At 39.6% G+C, this 22012-nt stretch overlaps 1 long non-coding RNA gene across 1 annotated transcript; it reads right to left on the minus strand.

Moving 5' to 3' along the window:
* Positions 1-138: 138 nt before the first annotated feature.
* LOC117595851 (uncharacterized) lies at positions 139-20445 on the minus strand. Its single transcript, XR_004577054.2, has 3 exons — positions 20288-20445; positions 3636-3994; positions 139-458 (listed from the first exon to the last, which is right to left on the minus strand). It is a non-coding gene; the product is annotated as an uncharacterized LOC117595851 (long non-coding RNA).
* Between the last annotated feature and the right edge of the window lie 1567 nt (positions 20446-22012).

Here is a 22012-nt window from a genome sequence, read left to right on the forward strand (position 1 = left end):
AGGAAAATACTACTATTTAACCAGTTAACAAAATAATGTGTTTGAAAAAAGTAGGTACTTTCATTCATTGTATGAGAGGTAAAATGGGTAATGTTAATTTTACACTTTGGTTATTTTCTACTTTCTGGGTGGCACGACAAGTAACATTGCCACGTCAAGACTCTGAAGGTTTGATCCAGACTCTGTGTACGGTTTCTTATGTTTTCCTTGTATCTGTGTGGGTTTCCTCCGGGTTCTCTGGTTTCCTCCGGGTTCTCTGGTTTCCTCACACCTCCCAAAAACATGCATGTAGATGGATTGTCTGAATTGGCTAAATTGCACCTTAGTGTGAATGAGTGTGTGAGTGTGTGTGTGTGTGTGTGATGACCTGTGATGAACTGGCGTCTGATACATGTAGTAGTCCTGCCTCACATCCAGTGTTCCTGGGATAGGTTCTTGGGATCTGTTCCTCTGCGACCCTGACCAGCAAAAAACGCTTACTGAAGATAAATGAATGGATGAATTTAAACTTTGTTTTAAATACACATGCTTTTAAAGGGGGCTAATAACTCTGAAGTACATTAGAGGACATGAACTGTGTGTTGGGGGTTAATGTTATACTGATACCTACAGTATAGTAAGGGAATACGTTTCATCTGTATTATCTGTATTAATTTATACAAAACCTGCTTGAGGAACATTCCTCATATGCGATTCTTCTCTTAAACCAAATGAAGCTGTTCTGTTGAGTTTATGACTGGAGCATCTTGCATAGAAATGACAAATAGTCCAGAGAACCTGCTCATACAGGAGCAATAAAAACGGTGATTTAAGTTTAGTTCGTGGTGGACACTTGGAGAAGACATAAGAGTCTTGTGGAGCTCGTTTGGAGTGCAGATCTGGCATCGTGATCTGGCATTTTCTTTTTCTTTCTTTCTTTCTCTCTCTCTCTCTCTCTCTCTCTCTCTCTCTCTCTCCTGATTAGTTCACACAAGCCACCCGTGCTGTCCTGGCCCAAGTGCAGAGATGAACACGTTAATTGGTCCTGGCTCTCCTCACATATCCTGTGTCAGACTTTCCAGGCCGGACAGCCTTTGAACCAAACACATAAAAGGAAAAGGGATTTATAGGAAACGGCCGTCGGCTCTGACGTGGAGGTCCAGGCTCACTAAGACGTCTCCTCCTACCTCATAGACCCTAAACCCCTCCATCCCCCCTAATTAGTGATTTGTAAGCATTTTTGACCAGCCTTCCCAGAGCTCCCAGTGTTGGAAAGCCATAAAAAGGGGGAGAGAAAAACCCTTAAGTGTTCTAACAGCCTGACCTGTATTTCTTCATCTTCAAAGCGTGTGCCTGTATCTTGGCTTAAGAGCTGGAATTGAATCATATCAAAGGCCCTTCTACCAGGTTATTGATGTCCATGAAATCGCTTTATGGTGTTTTCAGAGGGAAATTTATTGTGCTTTTGGCACCTCTGTGTTTTTTTTTTGGACTACATGTCAGGCCAAAGCCATTTGTTTGTTTATGTTATTCTTCGAGATTACTTAGCACTGATATCAGATTTTAATAGATTCTATTCTGAAACTACAATTAAAGTGAACCATGATATTTGGCTTGCTTTGATTTCTTAGCTAGATTTAGCTGTAAGGATTTTAAAGCTCACAAAGGGATATCTACAAGTTTAGGTCACTTTACACCACAGACTGTTATATTCTTAAAAGAGTCAGAGCAAATCATGACGGTTATCGTAGTCCTTATCAAGCCACCCTTCACACTGTGTGGTGCCCATTCACAAGAGGGCGTTAATGTGCTGTAAGCAGGTATGTGTGAATGTCCTTTACAGTGAACACTGCACCACTAGCTGCCTCATAAATTTTGGATGCAGTCACTAGAATTTATGATGGTCACTCTGAGGGATAGTTTCTAAAACCAGCGCATCAAAAATCCCCTACTTTCCCCACTAAGGATTACTGATGAGGACATAGTTTTAAATGAGTGTATTCAAATTTTAGCTAATTGAAACTACATAACTATTAAGCACCCTTATGTTCAAGCAGCAGAAGTAGGCACCACTCTAACATCAATGAATTAGGTACAGAAGAGAGTAGACAAATTAAGGATAGCTTATTTTTCTTACTGGAGTCAACCTTCTGTGTAGCTTATTTTTGACAGAAATTGATCACAAAGCAGATTTTCAGAAATCCAGATTTAGATTTAGATCCCTAGTGAGCAAGCTAAAGGCAACAGTGGTGAGGAAAAACTCCCTGAGACAGCATGAGGAACAAACCATGAGAGAAACTGGACTCTGGGTGACACTGGATAGTGAGATTATAAATCATTACAGTAAACATGTGTAGAAGAGTGAAGACAAACAGTACTAAGTATGTTTACAGGATGCTCAGTATGTTTTTGAACTCCTGCTCATGCTATGTCACAGGGCAGTGTAAGACATTCAGAGGAAAACGCTATCTTCCCTCTTCCACGTACATGAGCTCGCAGAAGCCCATGATTGGCTAGTATCAATCACATCCAGAGAGCATAGCCAGTTTTGCTCTCTTGGCTCCTGGCCAGAAATTGCTGTGGAATTATCGGGATTCAAACTAACAATCTCCCAATTATAGGGTGAACAGCTTTCTGTTGGGCCACTTGGAAACTTGGTGTTTTGATGATAGTGGTGGAAAGCACTGTCTAACACATTTATTGTTAAAACAACATAAAAATAAATTAATTGAAATGAAAAATAAATGAATTGAAATTTTTCATCAACATACTACAAGCAAGTCTCATTAAAAACTATTCTGTCTCAACGGTGTAAGCCATTCTGCAAATATTATTTGATGCTACTTTATAAAAAAAAAAATTTATGACATTTTTCTCATTTAGTGTGAAATACGCAACTTTAATATGTAATATGAAACAGAGCATTGTAGCCATTATACATCCCACATGAGTAATGTTTTATCAAACATTACTCATATTTCCTTCAGAGTTAAAACAGTTTCAATTATGTTTTTTGAGGGATGACATAATCACCACGGTAGTCGTAAAACTATGACAGACATACCATAATAGCCATGGTTTGCAAACCAGTGTTTTATTTTTTGCCACAAAAAAACTGTGGTTAATTTTCATAAGGGTCCAACACACTTACTACAGATGATTTAAAAAAAAAAAAAAAAAAAAAATTATTTCTTGTTTAAGTAATACTGACACAATTTGTTTTTCCAGTCAATCAAGAATGGACCTTTTTTGGTAAAAGTTATGTTTGTTGATCTTTCTTCTCATCCAATGTACTTTTAATGCTGATGTTTTTCTCCACAAGTGCCTAACCACAGTTTTAGTGCTCTCTCTCTCTCTCTCTCTCTCTCTCTCTCTCTCAGTGCAGTGTCTCTGAGCCAGCTCGGCTAGATTAATTAGGCTTTCTAATCTACTGGAATTCAAAGGCTTTAAAGATGTCTAGACAAAGCTTAATTGTGTCAAGGGCCTGGAGAGCTTTGACGCTCAGGCTTTACTTTTTTTTAAGAAAAGTTTTTTAAAGGTTAAATAGTGCTCTATACAGGTGCCAAAAATGTAGATAGATCTAAATACTTAAAATCCTTAATCTTATAAGAGTGTCAATATTTAAAAACAGACCTAAGATAAACTGAAAGACTTACATGTCTGCACTGGTTCTCTGTACATTTGAAGAACACTTCATCTTTTCAGCATGCATTTCTCAGTACAGGAGCAGAGGTGGAGATCTTGGAGCTCTGAGGACCTGTCAGTGGTGGAGTAGGACATATAGCAGAAGATTTATCAGTGTGTACGCGTGTGGATGTATGTGAATGTGAGTGTATGCAATCCCAGGCAGGCAACAGAAGCATTCCTCTGCTCTCCAGGGCACTGCGTCTCTCTCCACTCTGCTCGGGGTGATATATGCCGGGCCAAAGGGCTCTTCGGTCCTTAATTCATCAGATGATGTACTGCAGCAATGCAAACACCCTGGAGAGGTCCTCCTGCGCTACGCTCAACACACCTACATGCACAGATGATAGGTTAGTGACACACACTTACTTTTTTTTGTTTTCGTAAAAGACAGAATGCACCAGTTAAAGCTGAATGTGCATGTTCTCATATTTGTAGTACTATATATCCACATTGGTACACATCATTGGTCTGGGCCTTTCTCTTTCTGTGTGTTGTTGTGCTGTCTTGTTGACAGACTTCATTAACACACCTCTACCTCTAAGTGTTCTCAAGTGTTCTCAGCCCTGTAATGTAAACCACAGGCTAGGCTGGGCCGCTGAGAGACACGCAGGGTCCTGAGAGAAATTAACTCAAACTGGGGTCAAGTGAACAGCGTCAGAGGTGCAGCTCATTCGTGAATGTGACATCCCTACAAATACTGCCTCAACTCCATCCAATTTTCAGTAGAAAAACACACCAGATCTCAATTCCCTTAATTAATAAATGATATTAAACTAAACAATGTGTGGTTTTGTCTTGTTTTGCTTCATATATCCTGCTGTAAGACAATACACAAACCAATTTTTTTAGATTTCTGCAAAGTGAAAATCATGAAGGTGTGACATTACTGAATATCAATAATAATAATGTGCATAAAACATTTCCCATTTCAATTCAAGTGAGTTTTTACACACTGTTACCTCACACACAGTGTAAATGCACAAGTACTTACCAGACTGCTATTTTATCCACAACAGCCTCAGTGGTCTTGTTTCATAATACATTTCTAAAAGAGCAGCCACTATCATTAAACTGCACACTATATTTTATGTCATTCCTGAGTGAGAATTTTTCTGTGTGTTTTGGTCTGGTGAAAAGTTGACCAAGCTGCAATAGAAGACGAATTTTGTGGATTCCCTGGCTCATTATTTTTTAGACTTTTCATTTGTGGAGTTGTGGTTTCTCTCAGTGATATGATGGATTCTGTGGCTTTCCTCAGTGACAATACAGATTGAGTGTATGTTTGTTTAGTAGTTTGGTAATAGATGGTGATGTAAAGATTCTGTGGGTTCTCTGACTGATGTTCCTTTAAAATGTTTGTATTTTGTATGTGTGTATGTACGTATGTGATTGTATTTGGAGAATGTATGGCAGGCGGAGCTGTGGAACGAAACCAGCTCTGGGTATGCAGCTTATGGAGACAGCCACTGACCTCACAGCACCCACAATTACAAGAGCAGACGCTCACAGAGAGGCCAGTCCTGCAGGTGCAGACTTTTTGATGTTGCATGTGTGCGAATCTGTGTGTATGTGTAAGTAATGGCCACAGCAGATCTTCTGTAAAGTGAGTAGCTCCACCTTTTGTCCTGGTCTCTGTCACTAACCTTCACCCTCACCCCATCCATCTAAAGTATTATCACCTTACACACTGTCAGTCCTTTACAGCAGGTTGTGTATGTGTGCATGCTACAGACACAGTCCCTAACTAATCAAAAAAATTCCTTACTTAAATACTGAATTTTTCAATCACATTTGTAGTGTTTGTGATACAACCATAGTCACAAAATTTAGCCATGCTTCACTGTACTGAGAAAAACAGTAAAAACCTGTTTATTTAAAGTGGATTTATAATAGAGGTCTAGGGAAAGTTGAGGAATTCTGTCAATTAGGTTTAAAAAAGGTTTAAATTTGTGAATCTAGCACCCTAGCAATAACAGTCTTGAGATGAGACAGACATAAGAGAAAATGTCTTAACAAAGCTGTTATTATCCAGTTTTATGAAATTTCCAACACCAGATCAATTTAGTAAAAAGTAATTCTGGTTACTTTTCCAAATGATTTCAAACATTACTATATCTGTAACCACTGAAAAACTGTCTCAACCCTGAAGGATGAATTGTGCAGCTTAATGTATAACAAATATACAGAAAACCTATGGCCCTTATAATGAAACAGAAATCTGAATTTTGTATTAATGGTTAATGATGTCGCAACAGCTGCCATAATGGTAATCTTTATTTATATAGCACTTTTCATTTTGAGTCCAAAATCTCAAAGTGCTTAACATAAAAGATTAAAAATTAGACAAATATTTAGCCATATATTTAGACATATACACTCACCATCCACTTTATTAGGAACACCTGTACACCTGCACATTTATGCAGTTATCTAATCAGCCAATCATGTGGCAGCAGCACAATGCATAAAATCATGCAGATACAGGTCAAGAGCTTCAGTTAATGTTCACATCAAACATCAGAATAGTTTCTGTCCAGTGTTGGCGAGTCTGTGCCCATGTTAGCCTCAGATATTGTGGTCTTCTGCTGTTGTAGCCCATCCACCTCAAGGTTTGATGTATTGTGTCTTCTGAGATACTTTTCTGCTCACTATGGCTGTAAAGAGTGCTTATTTGAGAATAATCCTATAGAATCCCTGCCAGCTCAGACCAGTCTGGTCATACTCCTCTGATCTCGCTCCTCAACTCCTGTTTCAGCCTGCAGAGTCTCTGTTCACAGGATGTTTTTTGTTTTTCACACCATTCTGTGTAAACTCTAGAGACTGTCGTGTATGTGAAAATACTCAAACCAGCCCATCTGGTACCAACAACCCTGCCACAGCTAAAGTCACAGAGATCACATTTTTGAATATTAACTGAAGCTCTTGACCTGTATGTGCATGATTTTATGCATTGTGCTGCTGCCACATGATTGGCTGATTAGATAACTGCATGAATGTGCAGTTGTACAGGTTTTCCTAATAAAGTGAACGATGGGTGTATATAAGGATAAAAGAACTTAAACATAAAAGATTAAAAAAACAAAACAAGCAATCACAGTGAAGATATATGGTAAAAGTACAATTAACAAACAGCAACGTTAATAAAACAGCCAACAATTTGTAAAGGAAAAAAAAAGACTTCCATTACATGTAAACAGGCTATCAGTTCCTTTTAGTGCAGGTATTAGTACAGGAAAACATCACAATTATTTTTTATCTCATATACCAATGATTCACTAAATAGAGATTATGTTAGAAAACCCTTGAATATTCCTTTAAATTGATACATTTATTGCTTACAATTACTGTTTAAAAATAACACAGAATTGGCTATAATATTCCTTGATACACTAAAACAGTAACAGACAAATCTAAGTCCCTTTTATAGGGGTAGGATCCTTTCACTAAGGTGTCTTTCTTCTTTAAGTGCCATCTCTCAGTTCATATCACCTGAGTTTGCACCCCTCTCTCTCTCTCTCTCTTACTCTCTCTCACCCAAAGTGCTGCCCTCCCCACATACACCCTGCGTCGGCCCTCCTGAATTTATAGTGGAAAATGTGCCTCCTCAGTTCTAATACCTTTGCTTGGGCCTGCTTCTACATATCTTGCTTCTCATGGTGGAGAGTGCTTAATGTGCTTTTACAAGCCGGGGGACCGTGGGTCAGCGGTAGGTCCTCCACCTGTACAGGAAGTAGCGACCACTGCAGAGGAAACACCATTCTCCCCAGACTAACCCTTTACTGCTACCCTTTCACTGAGATCCATCACCTGGCCAAAAGATGTCTAGACCACCTGACTACTGCATGCACTGTAGCTCTCAAGAGCACAGTAAACAGTAAACAAGAAAAAAAAACAGTCCCCAGACAGAGAGGCGGCATCATATCCTGCTGGTCTTATACTGCAAATAAGCTCCAATGAAAAAGTTTATAGGACCAGTTGCCTGCATCCTATAAAAAAAAGCTAGAACGCCAAGCAATAAAGCTTTTACAGAAGTGACACCCATTTACCTGGGGTGCCAAAAGGTAAACACATCTGCAGCTCCATTATATCTGTTTTCCTTATTTTACTTCAGTAAAATTGTTATAAATATTGACTTTTTTAACCACTGGTTAACTGGCTTAAAGCACACCAGAAGCTTTCAAACTGCGGTAAGCCACCGTTTAACACGGGCAATTTAAAATTCTAAAAAATACCCTCCTTTTGCTGTTTGGTACTTTCCAAGTTACCACTGCCCAGCAGAAATGATCAATTGTGTCTGCTAAGTACCAAAAGCCCCTGTGTGAGCAAACCAAGGAACTCCTGACTCTAAGCCCTGCCAGCCCTGGCCTACACAGAAGCTTGCAAGCTATATTGGCACAGCTTCATAAATGCTTGCATGCTGCATTTGGCCATTACAACACTCAGAAACCAGGAAAACCTCCATGAAGAGGCCTCGATAGACACGGAAGCCAAGCTACACTATTAGGAAAAAAGTTCCTCAAGGATTTTTTGGACAATTAACAGTTATAGCTTTCTACAAGAAAGTTCTACATGAAACCTCTTTTGAGAGGCAAACCAATGTTATATGATTCTCTCTTTAGGCTGGTAGGGGAAACCTTTTTTCCAAGAATGTAGCCAAGTTGTGCACACAAAATCCAGCCAATACATCACATTAAAGCCAGTCTAAAGTACCCCAGTCTTGCACAGATTTCCCAGGCCAAAATAGTCAGTGTTGCACACAGTCTAATGTGGCCCAGTCAAGTACATAGAAGCAAAGCTAAAGTAACCAAATCCAGCACACATGACCCATTCCAACACATGTATGCGGTCTAAAATGTCCCAGTACAATAAACAAAGGCCAGTCTAAAGTGGCCCAGTCCAGCATAAAAAATCCAGCCTAAAATAGCCAGACTAGCACACAGAAGCCAGTCTAATGTTGCCCAGTCCAGCACACAGAAGCCAGTCTAACATGGCCCAGTCCAATGCACAGAAGCCAGGTTAAACTAGCTAGTCCAGCCCACAAAGGCCAATCTAAAGTGAACCAGTCCAGCCCACAAAGGCCAGTCTAAAATCATCCAGGTCAGAACAAATAAATCTAGGCTAAACAAGCCAGTCTAGCACACTGAAGTGAGTCTAAGGTGACCCAGTCTAGCATACAAAAGCCAAGCTACATTAGCCAGTCAAACATACAAAGCCAGGCTAAACTGTCCCATTCTGGCACAGAAAAACCAGGCTAAACCAGCCAGTCCAGCACAAAAACACCAGGTTAAGGTTAAAGTGGTCCAGTGCAGCACAAAAAAGCCAGGTTAAAGTAGCCAGTCCAGCAAGCAAAAGCCAAGCTAATGTAGCCCAGTCCAACACATAATCCTGGGCTTGACCTACTTTCAGACTCCCGTTTACACAAGCAGCAGACAAAGCCACAACATTTTCCCTTAATATTTCAGGAGGCTGCCATGACCGGGTGGGTGGCAGGCCATCCATTACTGTTTCTTTTAGAACATAGACGCCTTCCTCATTACTACATCACAGGACTGCCAGACCTGGACAGCGGGTAGGTGTGTAATACTGCTCTCTATCACTTTCTTAGCATTTCTATTATGGGAAAAAATACTGCCACAAACTTGATACCCTAAGTAAGGACAGAGAGAGTGTATGAGAAAGAGAGCTAGAGGGAATCATGAGCCTAAACTGCCATTGATTTATCATCATGAGAACAAGGGTAGAGTAACAGGGCCAATTACCACTTTCCAAATTTTTCATGGACAGGATTAGGCAGAGACAGCATCAGGCCTCCTCAGTGAAGGGGAGAGTTCACTGCAATGGGACACAGCACATAAAGCACCAGGCCTGCTCAAAAGTGTCCTTATGTAAGAGGTCGGGCCATAAAAGTGATGTGTTGCTGTACACTGGCTTTACTTTATATCGAATGCCTACTCGTTATCTTAGGGTACCGGACTGGCAAAGTGAAGTGTCCTCTGCAGTTACAGTCTTGCACAGCAAATGTTCAATTAAAGTTTTATGTATTTGACTAAAGTGTCCCCCTTCCAGCCTTTGGGATAAAGCTTTCAATGTTCCTGAGACCTTGCCATTGTACAAGGTCTGAAGCAACTGATTATTCTGGGATGGTGCCCATAGTCTCCAGGGCAGGAGCAAGTGTTTACGTGGCTGATGAGATCAGCTGGAGGTTGGTGGGAGATTTTTCAGGTTGGGTGGGTATGTGAGAGAGAGACAGGACCTCCTTTTCCAGCTCTTGGTGAAGTTCTGTAAGGCCTATAGCCTAAGTAGAGGCAGCCAGAACAACTCAGACTTATCGATGTTGACTTGCTCACAGGAAGGCTTACTAAAAGCATGTTCAAAGTACTTAAAACACACATTTTTATTTTCAGTTTTCATGAACTGAACTGGTTGAATCATGAGTCTTGCTCTTGCAGAGATTCTTAGTAGGTGGCACTTGCTAATGGTAAATCTGGCTCTTTCTTTTCTCTCTTTGACTTTTCCTAGGCTGGGTTCCTGAGAGCTCCCAGGCCCCGGCCTGCCTCACCGCAGACTGTGAACTGGAGTGGCCGTTGATAAATCACTCCATGTAAGGCCTTCACGATTAATTTCTGCCCGTCAGCAGTGAAGCTGCTGCGGCTTTGGGGGTTTATGTTGGCAGACAGGAGGAAAAGAAAGACACAGAGTGAGAGAGAGACAGAGAGAGAGAGTGAGAAGAGGAAGGGAAAGAAGGGGAAAAGAGAAGGATCGGGGGAGTTGGTCTGAAGGTTCGGAGGGTGGCGTGGCATTCCAAGAACAACATTTCCCGTCGGTGGGGTAAGGCCACTGTTGCCTGACAGCCTGGCATTAATCTGGCCCACATAGAGCCAGATGTGAGGTTCCACAGCTGGGGAGGAGAGGAGAAATATCGCTCTGCTGTCTCTTTCCTTCTCTCTCAGCTCCTCTCAAAATATTGCTCCCCTGTTTCTCTGACTCGGCACATGCTCTTTTTCAACCTCCCATTTTTCTCCCCACTATCCTTTGTTAAACAAAGACCCAGAGGACTATCAGGCATGACCTGTCATTCTCTGAACGATGTGCCTGAATCCTTAGAGAGATGATGGAGAGCGTTAGTTAAAGATGAATGCCAAACTCGCATGGTCTGTACCCACTCTGAGAATATCAAGGGAGAAATTCAACAAACCATGTGTCAGGCCTCCAGGAGAAGGCATATAAAAGCCAAGCATACAGTGATTTAATGGGATCACCACATAAACATAACGGGACTTTTTAGCTGGAACCGCATGAAGACTGTTGATTTTATGTGCTTGATTGCATGTAGATTTCCATGCATATTGCAAGTGTGTCATTCCAAGTTGAGCACCATGATACCCTAAGTAAATAAGAGTTGAGGTTTAGGGAGAATGTCATTCTCTGTGTACACAAACTTGCTGATTGCTGGGAAAGTGATTTTAAAAGCACCCGAGAACTGTGCATTAAACTTAAACTTTAATTTTAAATCTGTTAAACAAATTGACAAGGAGAACTAAGGTGTGCATGCTAAGTGCCTGATTTATCTTCAGTATGCAATTAAAGAACTGCATGCACATCATAAATTCTCTCTTTCTATTTTAGTTCAGCAAAATACTTGCACATTTAAATCTTTAGTAGCTAAGCAAATTCATGCTCACAAATTGCATATCCACCTTCAACTATGGCTCTTAAAACCTTAATTTCGTCTGTTTTATTGCATTTGATGGTGCACTTATGAATTTATATACACTGGTCTATTTCCTGACAGACTTTATGTTTAAAGGGAATATTATTAGACATAGAGGGCATTAGTCATTTGGGGAGTTTTAATAGCATTTGGGAATAATAAGTTTATTTATAGTTTGTTAACTCGCCACACAAATATATTTACACCTGCTTCGGTTTATTTTTCGGTGATGTAATACTTCCTGAACATTAGCACAAGGCTGTGTTGGGCTGCATGAAGGCACATGGCTTCAGAGGCTGACAGGTAATTGGAAATGCATGTTTTATAAAAGCGGGAGAAATGGACATCTGTTTGGAATTTTCTGCTGGCTTCTTGTTGAACAGATCCAGAGAAGTGCAGAAGTGCTAAAAGGACCTAACTAACCTCAGCCGGACAGTCTTTCACCACACAATTGTAATTTCTACTGTTTCCGTGATTCCCCTTTTGTGAAACAGGAAACTGGGCCATGCATTGGAGAAACAAAATGGCCACCAGAGCAGCGAGTGGAGTGGTGGCTACATGTTTTCTAAAAGACAGTGATGGGATTGTGCACACTGGCTAACTGTGACATCTGTTGCCCAGCTGTTCCACCTGCAGTCACTGTCCGTTCCGTCGCAGGTGGACTGCAAATGCATGGCTGCACCACAGCAGCATAATAACGTGCGGGTCAAATGGAGGATGAGTCTATTATTTATTATTCTTTGATGAAGGAATCTGTGTAGGATGATATTTGAGTTAGTCTTTTCAAACAAAATGGTAGGCCCACAAAAACACCATGATTACGGCAAATATGCTAAATAAATACCACCAAATCAGAGGTGAATTCCTAAACATGGACATGTTATAGCCCACCATTATCACTGGTTATGGTGACCACTAAATACACTATGTCTGTAATCTACTTTTAACAAACCCGCAATTTAAAGTTTGACTCTACAGTACACATTTTTCATATGAATGCATCTGTAGTTATTGTGGTCAGCTATGCTTATTACCATGAATTACCTATTGGTATGATGTGGTTTTTGAAGACTGACTATTTCTTCTGTGTCTCTGTGTTGCAATTCAGGCCAAAGCAATAACATTCCCCCCCTTGAATTCTTGACAATTGTGCTATTATAGATCAAGAGTGTTCAAAGAGCTATGGGGTTTCATTATAGGGAACAAAATGCACAATACAAATTAAATAAATAGGACAGAGGGAAAATAATAGGAAGGCAAACAGACTGTGGTTAGATCTTCGTGGCAAACGAAAGACGGCTCTCTAAAAATACTGAGAGCCTGGAGTCATGGTGAGGTGGCCTGCTAAAGCAAACAAACTCAGGCAGAGGCTGTAGTACCTCAGGGCTAAGAGTGGAGGAAACCCCCAGTGGAAGTGTTGGTGGGGGCACAAAAGCTGAGTGGAGAATTTGGGGGTTGATATTTTTGGGGATAGGGGGATGGGGGGGGGGGGGGGGGGGGTGGTGGATGGGATCTCTCCGTCCATCTATCTGCGCTGTCCGCCCAGCTGTGCAAACACACACAGTGGGCTTTAGTGGGGAAGGAAAGGCTGGCCAATAAGCCTGAGACATGGAGGGAATGCACTGACCCACAACATTACTTTCTCTCTCTGGTTCCTCATAACTTCATTCTTCAGTCTCTAGAGAGCCAGGTTACTCCAGAACTGTTACAAAAAAAAAACTGTCCACACCTCTGCCTCCCTCTTTCGCATCTCTCTCACTATCTTCCTAGTCCTTCAGTTCTCACACTCCTTTTCCCTATTCGGCCGTAATTCCTCCTTCCTTTCACTTTTCTCTCTCTCTATCCTCATATTCCACCATCATCCCTCTCTCATAGGGCTACGGAAAACCTCTCTGGCTCTGGAGGACTGTGTATCTCTCTGCCTTAAAGCCATAACTCGTCAGTCATGTGAGGTTTGTTCGTGAGCAGACAGCTGTGTGTAAAACAGAGACGTTTCAACTTTATGCGTACATTATGTTCCCCTTTGAAAAACAAAAAAAAAAAAAACCACTAGGTGGATGGGATCAGATATTGGACGGGTTTATTTTTCTTTGGCAAATGAAAGGTCTGTGACTCATTCCTGTGTTAGAGCCATTTACCACCTCATTAGAATTAAACAAACGCCCCCGCCACCTCCACCACCAAACACACACCCACATAGCATGGTGAAAAGTCACAGTGTAGACCGTATCTGCAGTGCTTCATTGCTATATTTAAGATCTTTTCATATTTTGGCAGCAGTCGCTTCTACTGCACTACACTTTGATGGGAAAAAGCTATTTATTATAGGACTACACCCTATTTACAGCATACAGTGACATTACAATTGTAGGGACGTTTAAATTATAAACGTCCTCTCATTGAAATTGATATCCAGTTTTGGATGTCTTTCATATTTTATATATATAGCTATAAAATGTATGCTTTGAGACCAAGTTGGTGAGTTGAGTTGGTAGTTTAACCCCTAACACTGCATTTCAAAGCCATCTTGGAAAGTTGCTAGTGCTATATAAGTATACAGGAACATTTGGCACAGTTTGTCAGAAGGAGACAGACTACACCCTCAGTGTTTATTGGCCTTTTGGATGCCCAGACTGAAAGTTCAGTCTGATGGAGAGACCATCACTTCAAAGAAAGAGACACAGCCATAACTCAGGACATTACTGGCATACCTTTACTGGTAATGTAAATTGAGCTTTGTACCAGCCTTCTAATGGTATTTTTCCAGTATGCACGCTTTCACATTTGGCATTAAAAGACATTTTACACTATATGAGATGTATTAGAAATCCCACATACAATGGATTTGGTGGAATTTAAGTTTAAGTTTGTTAGCACCAGTGTCTTCTCTTTATAACTACATTCCAGCAGCCGTTAATAAAATAATTGTTCAGAGGAGAAACCCTGGTATTTGTAGCACCTCAGGCTCTGTAAATGGTAGAAAAAACAAATTATGTGGACCACCAACAGCCAGCCAATCAGGACATGGAAGCATCGCTACCTGCCACCCCTTTTGCATTAGCATTCACACATTTGAGCATGTCTTTGGAGCGAACACTACACAGATAGGATGAACATGTGTATATGTTTACATTTTGAGTTTCAGAAGACCTTCTATCATCTTATCTCCAATAATATCACTGATCACATCCTTAACACCACATTCTCTGAGTCTGCTGGTGATTTGTTTATAAATGACCTGTATCATCCTGTACTGACTGTGCCATCTGTGCCATCTGATGAAGCATTTAGTCCTCAGTACTCCTTCATTTCTGAATCACTTCAATTTCCAGACATTTTTTCCCCTGAACAGGTTCTTTTTCATTGGCTTCTTGTCCTCTTGGCATTTCATTGTGCTAAATTTTTAAATCAAATGGTTGGCAGCACATCACAGAATAAACACAAAAATTATATTGGCTTCTTCGCACACATGACCGCCCAAAGGAGAGAAAGCAGAGGCACGATTAAAATGTAGCCTAAATAAAAACATTTCCTGGTCATTTTGGAAATATATTAATATATCATAAACTAGAGGTGTCAAAGTATTGGCATAAAAACAAGGCTTAGCCTTCCGATGATTTCTTCCACCATGTTCTATCACATGATGGCCTTTGTAGTCATTTTGCATGATCAATGTGTGACTATAATGTAACACTTATCAATATAACATTTAAAATAATAAATTTGGATTTTCCTACCATGGTGCCACCAATCATGATTTAAAAAAGAGAGCATTATACTAATATTTTTTAGTTTATTTTTTCTGCTTAATGAAGGTGAGAAATAAGAGGCCTTTTCTCTCATGTAAACTCAGAGCACAGTGTTCCAGCTATATAAAGCACATAGCGAGTGTAATAGGGGGCCTAAATGTTTTAGCATAAACTATGAAAGGACATAATGGTTGTGCCTGGGGGACATGTTGAAGCCCACCCACCCCATCTTTCACTGCACCAACGAGGGCACAGGAAATTCCAGCGTGGCTCTGAGAAGAAGCATGAGCCTCAGGGCTGTTCAGTCTCTCAGAGATCTACACTGTGTACATTCATCTTTTGCATTAAATAGCATATCACACAACCATAAGCAGAATATAAAGCAAAATACACTGTATTCTCACTTCAAGACACTTTATGTAGTTGAAAAGGTATGTATATGATTTGTTTTTCACAACTCCAGCTTACAATTCAAACCCTATTAAAATCTAGCACATAAGAGTATATGCACATAAGAATATATTTTCATAAGTTTAGCTAGAGGTAGTTTTTATACCGCAGTGCTGTTGATCCATATAATTAGATCTTTAAAAAGTTGATTGTCAATATGGTGATATACATTTTCTGTAAGCCATTTTTTGGAAGGAGTCTCCAGTGTCAGCTTTTTGTAACAGTTTTCCAGCACAGGAAATTATTCAGGACAGACAAGCTGCATTTTATCTTATTAACTTAAAAGAGAGAGTTTATAGCTGCTATGACATAAGATATAACAGGAACTAACTTGTTTTGTGGATGTTCTACAACATTATACATAACTATAAATAGATAAAAAAGTATGACATGTTCTTCAATAAATAAAAAATTGTTAGCATCTGTAAATTGCTGTGGTCTAAGAAGAAATAAAACTTCAGGACGTACTAACTCTGCTTCATGTCCACTTCCAGGGTTCACCACAACCTCACAACATGGCCGCCTTGGACTTCATTTCCCATCAGCCTCACAGACTACAGCCAGATCACATGACCATGTCACATGCTAGTCCCCTTCTGATTACACTCACCTGTTTTGTGTTTCCCCTTGATTAGTGTCCCTATTTAAATTCTGAGAGTTCTGTGTTTCATTACTAAGCTTCTGTTATTTTTATTTTTTATTTTTTTCTGCTCATTGTACGTGCCAACTTGATTCTCCATATTATCTTGTCAATTGTCTTTTTAATTTCCTTGTGAGGGCACTTTGAGCCTCATGTCATGGATGAAAGGTGTTCATCAACAGTTACAGCTTTACAAGCAGACCACAAAATAACTGAAGTGATTGTATCAGGAACACACCATACTCATAGAAGAACTAAATGAGAAAGAGAGAGGGGTAAGAACAGTGGGATGCTTGGAGACCATAAAGCACACAGGGAGAGGGAGGTCGAGATATTTTATTTCTGATTTATCTGTGAGGAGAGGGAAGTCTACTGGCGGCGCAATGCATACAATCCAGAGGAAGTGGTTATGAAGAAAGTAAAACAGTAAAATGGCACGAGTACAGAAGCTTAAGGTTTAGCCTGAGACTTCAATATCTGCAGCTCTGCTTACATATTATATTTACATGATCTGGAGACATTGTCTTAAAAATGCAAAGATGGGATTTTAAATATGACTACAGGGTGAAAATAAGTCTCACACACACTCTTTCTCACTTAGGAATAATTTAAAGTCAGATCACAATACTGGCATGTTTTTGGTAGTGGGAAGGTGGGAAGAAAACAAAGAGCCCAGATGAAACCTATGCAGATACCGAAAGAACCTGCACAGAAACTCAAAACACTCAGTAACCTGTACTCAGATTCAAACTGGGGACCCTGGAGCTATGATACAGTTACGCTAATCGTTGCACCGCCACATTCCGCAGAACATTTATCAATTTTTTACAAGTTGTCTACAAATAAAAAGAATTCCAACAACCCAAAAGTCAACAGAATAATTCCTAAGTCCTTCCATGACTCTCTTGGTCGTGATTTATGCCTGATATAAATCAGACAGTGTATGATATGTATATGGTAGAGTTATATAGTTACTATGTATCATGAAAAACATGCTGGAAGTTGGACTAAGGGGCCATCCATGTATTATAAATGAGAGGATCCAGAAGCTGCGCACAGAATGCCAAAGAGTTTGGAGACAGTTATAAAGAAAACAGGTGGGCATAAGTTGTTAGAGAATATTTATTTCAGAATCAGAATGAGGAAGGCAAAATTTTCATCTGATAGAATTTTTTAAACTAATAATATTGCACCGTGCACCCTTCAGTAAATGTTATTTCATCTCACTGTGCACTGTACATTGTATATACTGTACATAGTAGAGATGACAATAAAGATCTATTTGAAAACCTTAACATCAAGCTTTAAGTCTCACTCAGTATGGAAAATAACCAAATACTGACATAAAATAACAGAAATAAAACATCATATGATCATTGAAGTCTTCGAAGGGTCCCTAGTTCAACCCTAAGCTCTTGTCTTTGTGGAGCTGCACATGTTCTTCCTGTGTCTGTGTGAGTTTCCTCCAAGTTCTGTGGTTTCCTCCCACCTCTCAAAAACATGCCATTAGGTAGACTGGTTACTATAAATTGCCCCTGAGTGTGTGAGTGTGTGTGTATGGTGTTCTGTGATGGGTTGGTGGATGGATCCAGGATGTATTCCCGCCTCACACCTAGTTTCCCCACAATCGACTCCATGGCCACCTTGACCAGATAAACTCATTACTGGGGACGAATGAATGAATGAATGAATGAATACAATGAATATATTAACCTACACTATTTGACTATATTTTGTTTGAACATCTGTAACACAGTAAACGTCTTGCTATAATTTAAATGTAGTATTTGTCTTCATCATTTTGTCCTTACTGTATGCAAACTTTTGCACTTGCCTGTATATTCTGTGTCTGTGGGAAAGAGCCTTATTTCTAGTGAAAGCAACTGAACAGTCTTTGTGTGTTACTTGGTTAGGAAAGGTTACATTACAGGATTGTGAAAGAGTGTCATTTGAATGCAAATAATTCTGCAGTTTGCCTAAACTATATGAGATCTCTAAAACTGTCCAGTTTTTCCTTCACAATAACTTCATTTTGGTCATTCTTGCACAACTTATGTTTTGGTTTCACCCCATTTCTCAGTCCACTGGGTGTAGCAATGATTTTGAAACTTAGTTCTACAAAGGCCTGGAGCACTTGAGCACAGTCTGCTCCCAGGCCTATCTCTCTTTCTCGTTTCGGCTCACTTCACCTCGATCTCTGCTCCGAGACGTCAATTTGCTGCCGTTCTCAGCATTCTTGCTCATCTCAGCCATGATCTTTTCACTTTGGCTACAATTAGGGGCCTGTTTGTTTTGTATTCTGGTGAATCGAGTAATGGCCGCCTGTTTTTGTAAGACTTTATCCACAGATCTTGCACAACAAAGTGAGAGGAAATAGTCCTCAAGTCAGATCAAGGGGCAGAAAAGAGGGAGGCTGAGGAAATGGACGGTGATATTACTATGCAGAGATCAGACTTATCTGAGGTCCAGTTCCAAAGGCCTCAGGCCAAACATGCTAGATCTGGCCAGAACTATGCTTTCAGCCTTTGCTCTTGCCTGCTTAAGGGATTGGAGTTTAATAACTCTAAGCTGTTTAATGTTCTTTTTTTAAACTGTGTTTCTGTGATTTGTAATTTCAATTTGATACCTTGTGACAAAACAATCCTCATTTTTTTCTCCATCTCTTCCTACTAATTTGTGTATACTGGCAAAATAGGGTACTGTACATTTGTAAATGTACCATCAGAGGTACAACAGTCAAATGTTACATTTTGGTGAGTTTTGGGGGAATTCCACAAGTTTCTGCACTCACTGCAAATCCAGTCTCTGTGGACCCACAAAGTTTATAGTTCATAGAGACCCTGGGTAGTCAGTTCCAGTACCAATATACAGAAATTGGTCTTAATGAATGTATAAATATTGTGTCAAAAATATTACCCAATTAAAATTAGCTAGTCAATTAATTAAAATGATACCCACCCAACTCAAGGTAAATCATGTCCATTTGCAATGGATTCAAGTATTTAACACTAAAAAGTAAGTTATTTTACCTGAAATTCTATGTCAGGACAACACAGTTTCATGGTGGTAATGGAAAGCTTAGGAACGGAGTTCTTAATTCCTTATACTACCATTTCTCCTGGCTTGTAAGTTTTCTGCCATGTAAAAGTCTCCAGGACAGAAGATTTTATACTTTGTGGTTTCTTAGTAAAATGACAAGCTGTGTATTTTTCTCTTATTAACTTCATTAGACAGAAAAACAGAGAGTGGTGAGGGAACGACTGATTATAGCTGCTATAACATGAGTGATAACAGGAACTCACTTGTCTTACGGACATTCCTCAACAATAAATGTAATCGTTGGCTAATTGCTGTAGTATAAGAGGAATTTAAACACATTGGGACATGCTGTTATTAAAAAATAATTCACTTGGGGTGGTTACTCCGCTTTGGGTCAGGCCGCATTATACCATCCAGTCGTTGCTTATTTTCCGATAACAGCTCACCTCAAATGTTTTATTTCTCATTTCTTGAAAATTTAAAGATTAAAAAGTGGAAACATTGTAATGATGCTCGGTTAATTCAGTACAAATCCCCTAAAATGATACTTAAGTACTATTACTTGAGTACTTTCCACCTATGGCCAGTTCAGTTATTCTCCTCACAGTGGCATCCCTATTTACAAGTGGAAGATAGACTCTTGATGGTGACAAGCATTTGTACCCTATATGATACAGTTTAGTGTAGTGCAGTTGGAATCTTGTCAAGAAATGTCAAGACAATTTATTATATCATATGCCTCTGTTGATATGCACAATGCCTGGTCTAAGGAAATTAGCATTCAGCTAACAGTATAAGCAGAAAGACTGCTTACTAAAGTATCTTCTGACCTTTTTAAAGGCTCATATAAAGCAGGATGTCGTCTGCCTTACTGTATCTACAGTTTGCCTATTGGCACTGTAAGCTCTAAATGCTTACTCTGGGTGAACCAGGTCATTGTTTCTTTGCTGCTCTTTTTCTTTTATTTTATTTCTTATTTAAAATCAATATTTACCCAGGAGCAGCCCCTGGGGCTCAGGATCTCAGGATTACCTCATATTCTCCTTGTCCAGCTGTGCTTTCTCAGCGTCTCCATGACAACGATAGGAATGTGCACATCATGTTTATCCTCCTGCCAAGAAAACAGACAAAGTCAGACAGACAAAGAAAAAGAGAGAAATAGCAAAGATGCTCTTACCTTCCTCGGTCGCAGCCTGTGGAGAGTCAGTGGTCCAGAACAAACAGCTTTTTTTTTTTTTCAATGAACACAATTCTATGAAAAAGTGAAGCAAATTTACTAATGGACTATTTTATAAGAAAGGAATAAAACACTTCAGGACTTGCTATTAGAGGAAACTAATTAACAATGGGGTAGTGTGATGCCATTAACACCCAGAAGTTGATTATTTTCCAATAACAGCAAGTCCCAAAGTGTTCAGTTTCTCTTATACCAGAGCTATTTGCCAATGATTACAATCTTCAGTGTTAGTGAATGCCATGTCATACTATTTAACCATTTATGGATACATTTAATATTGTGGAACATCCACAAAACAAGTCAGTTCCAGTTGTCACTTACATTATAGCAGCTATAAACAGTCCTTAAGACTGTCTTGCACTGGAGACTCCTTCCATAAATGTTAAATACAGAAAATTTCACCATATCAGTGATTAGATTGATTAGATTTTCTTTGTTAAAAAACACATTTTTTCATTTGTTTATTGCATTTGTTTATAGATTATATGATATGCCTGCATACAAGTCCCTGTGTAAGCTGTTACTATAGAAACAATAATGTATTAGAACAAGTGCAGACAGACTACTATCAGAGCTGCTGTTATAGAAAATTATTCCATACCTTCTGACCAATCAGAATTGAGAATTCTGAGTCATTGTGGTATAATTACCAGTTAATAAATATTTTTTAGTTGTTTGGTAAGCTGCTTGACCTGAATGTATTCCTCATGTCAATATCACAGGCCCACAGAAAAGTAGCTTTAAAAAACTCTCTCTCTCTCTCTCTCTCTCCCCCCCTCCCCCCCTCCCCTTTGATTTAGAGACAGTTTCCTATATGACGTCCTGTACAAAAGCCATCATGTCACACCTTTCTGATTAGTCTTCATAAATATTCCCCAGACAGACTCCCTGTTATCAGCTAAGATCTGCGCAAAGACTTATTACAGACAAAAAATGGAATGAGCTGCTCTCTTAAATCACTACACACTCACTCTGTCCTGAGGTGCATGTACGCACACACACACACACACACACACACAGTCAGGAAACAGTACAGTGCATGACCAGGTCAACACTCCAACAGTGATCCATATTTCACAGTGTTTAAGATTGCAGTGGCTGCCTGTCTGACCAACAAAGCCTTGCTCTGAAAGACCAACATATATATCCATATGTTGCCTACTCCATCATGGACTCCATCACACACTCGGGATCACTTTTGTGCAGTGATGCCTGGGGTAATAAATATAAACATCATTCACCTTTAATATATTGACTTATCGTTTGGTTTTACATCTAAAACTATACTATGCAGTAATTATAATGCATATTATTTTTATCATATTAATTATATAATATTATTCACTATAACTGCAGGAAAACTAAGAGGAAAAGCTAACAAAAAAAGAGGAACGTAAGTGGTTACCTCACCGATCTGGTGGCCAGTTGTCAGATTTCAGTGTCTAGTGCTTGACTGAATATTTCACAGTATTAATGTGAATATCTCAATAAAGCAAGACACTACATTAGGTAATGTTGAT

This window comes from Pangasianodon hypophthalmus, chromosome 23 (genome assembly GCF_027358585.1).
Source record: "Pangasianodon hypophthalmus isolate fPanHyp1 chromosome 23, fPanHyp1.pri, whole genome shotgun sequence".
In the NCBI taxonomy this organism is placed as follows: Eukaryota; Metazoa; Chordata; class Actinopteri; order Siluriformes; family Pangasiidae; genus Pangasianodon; species Pangasianodon hypophthalmus.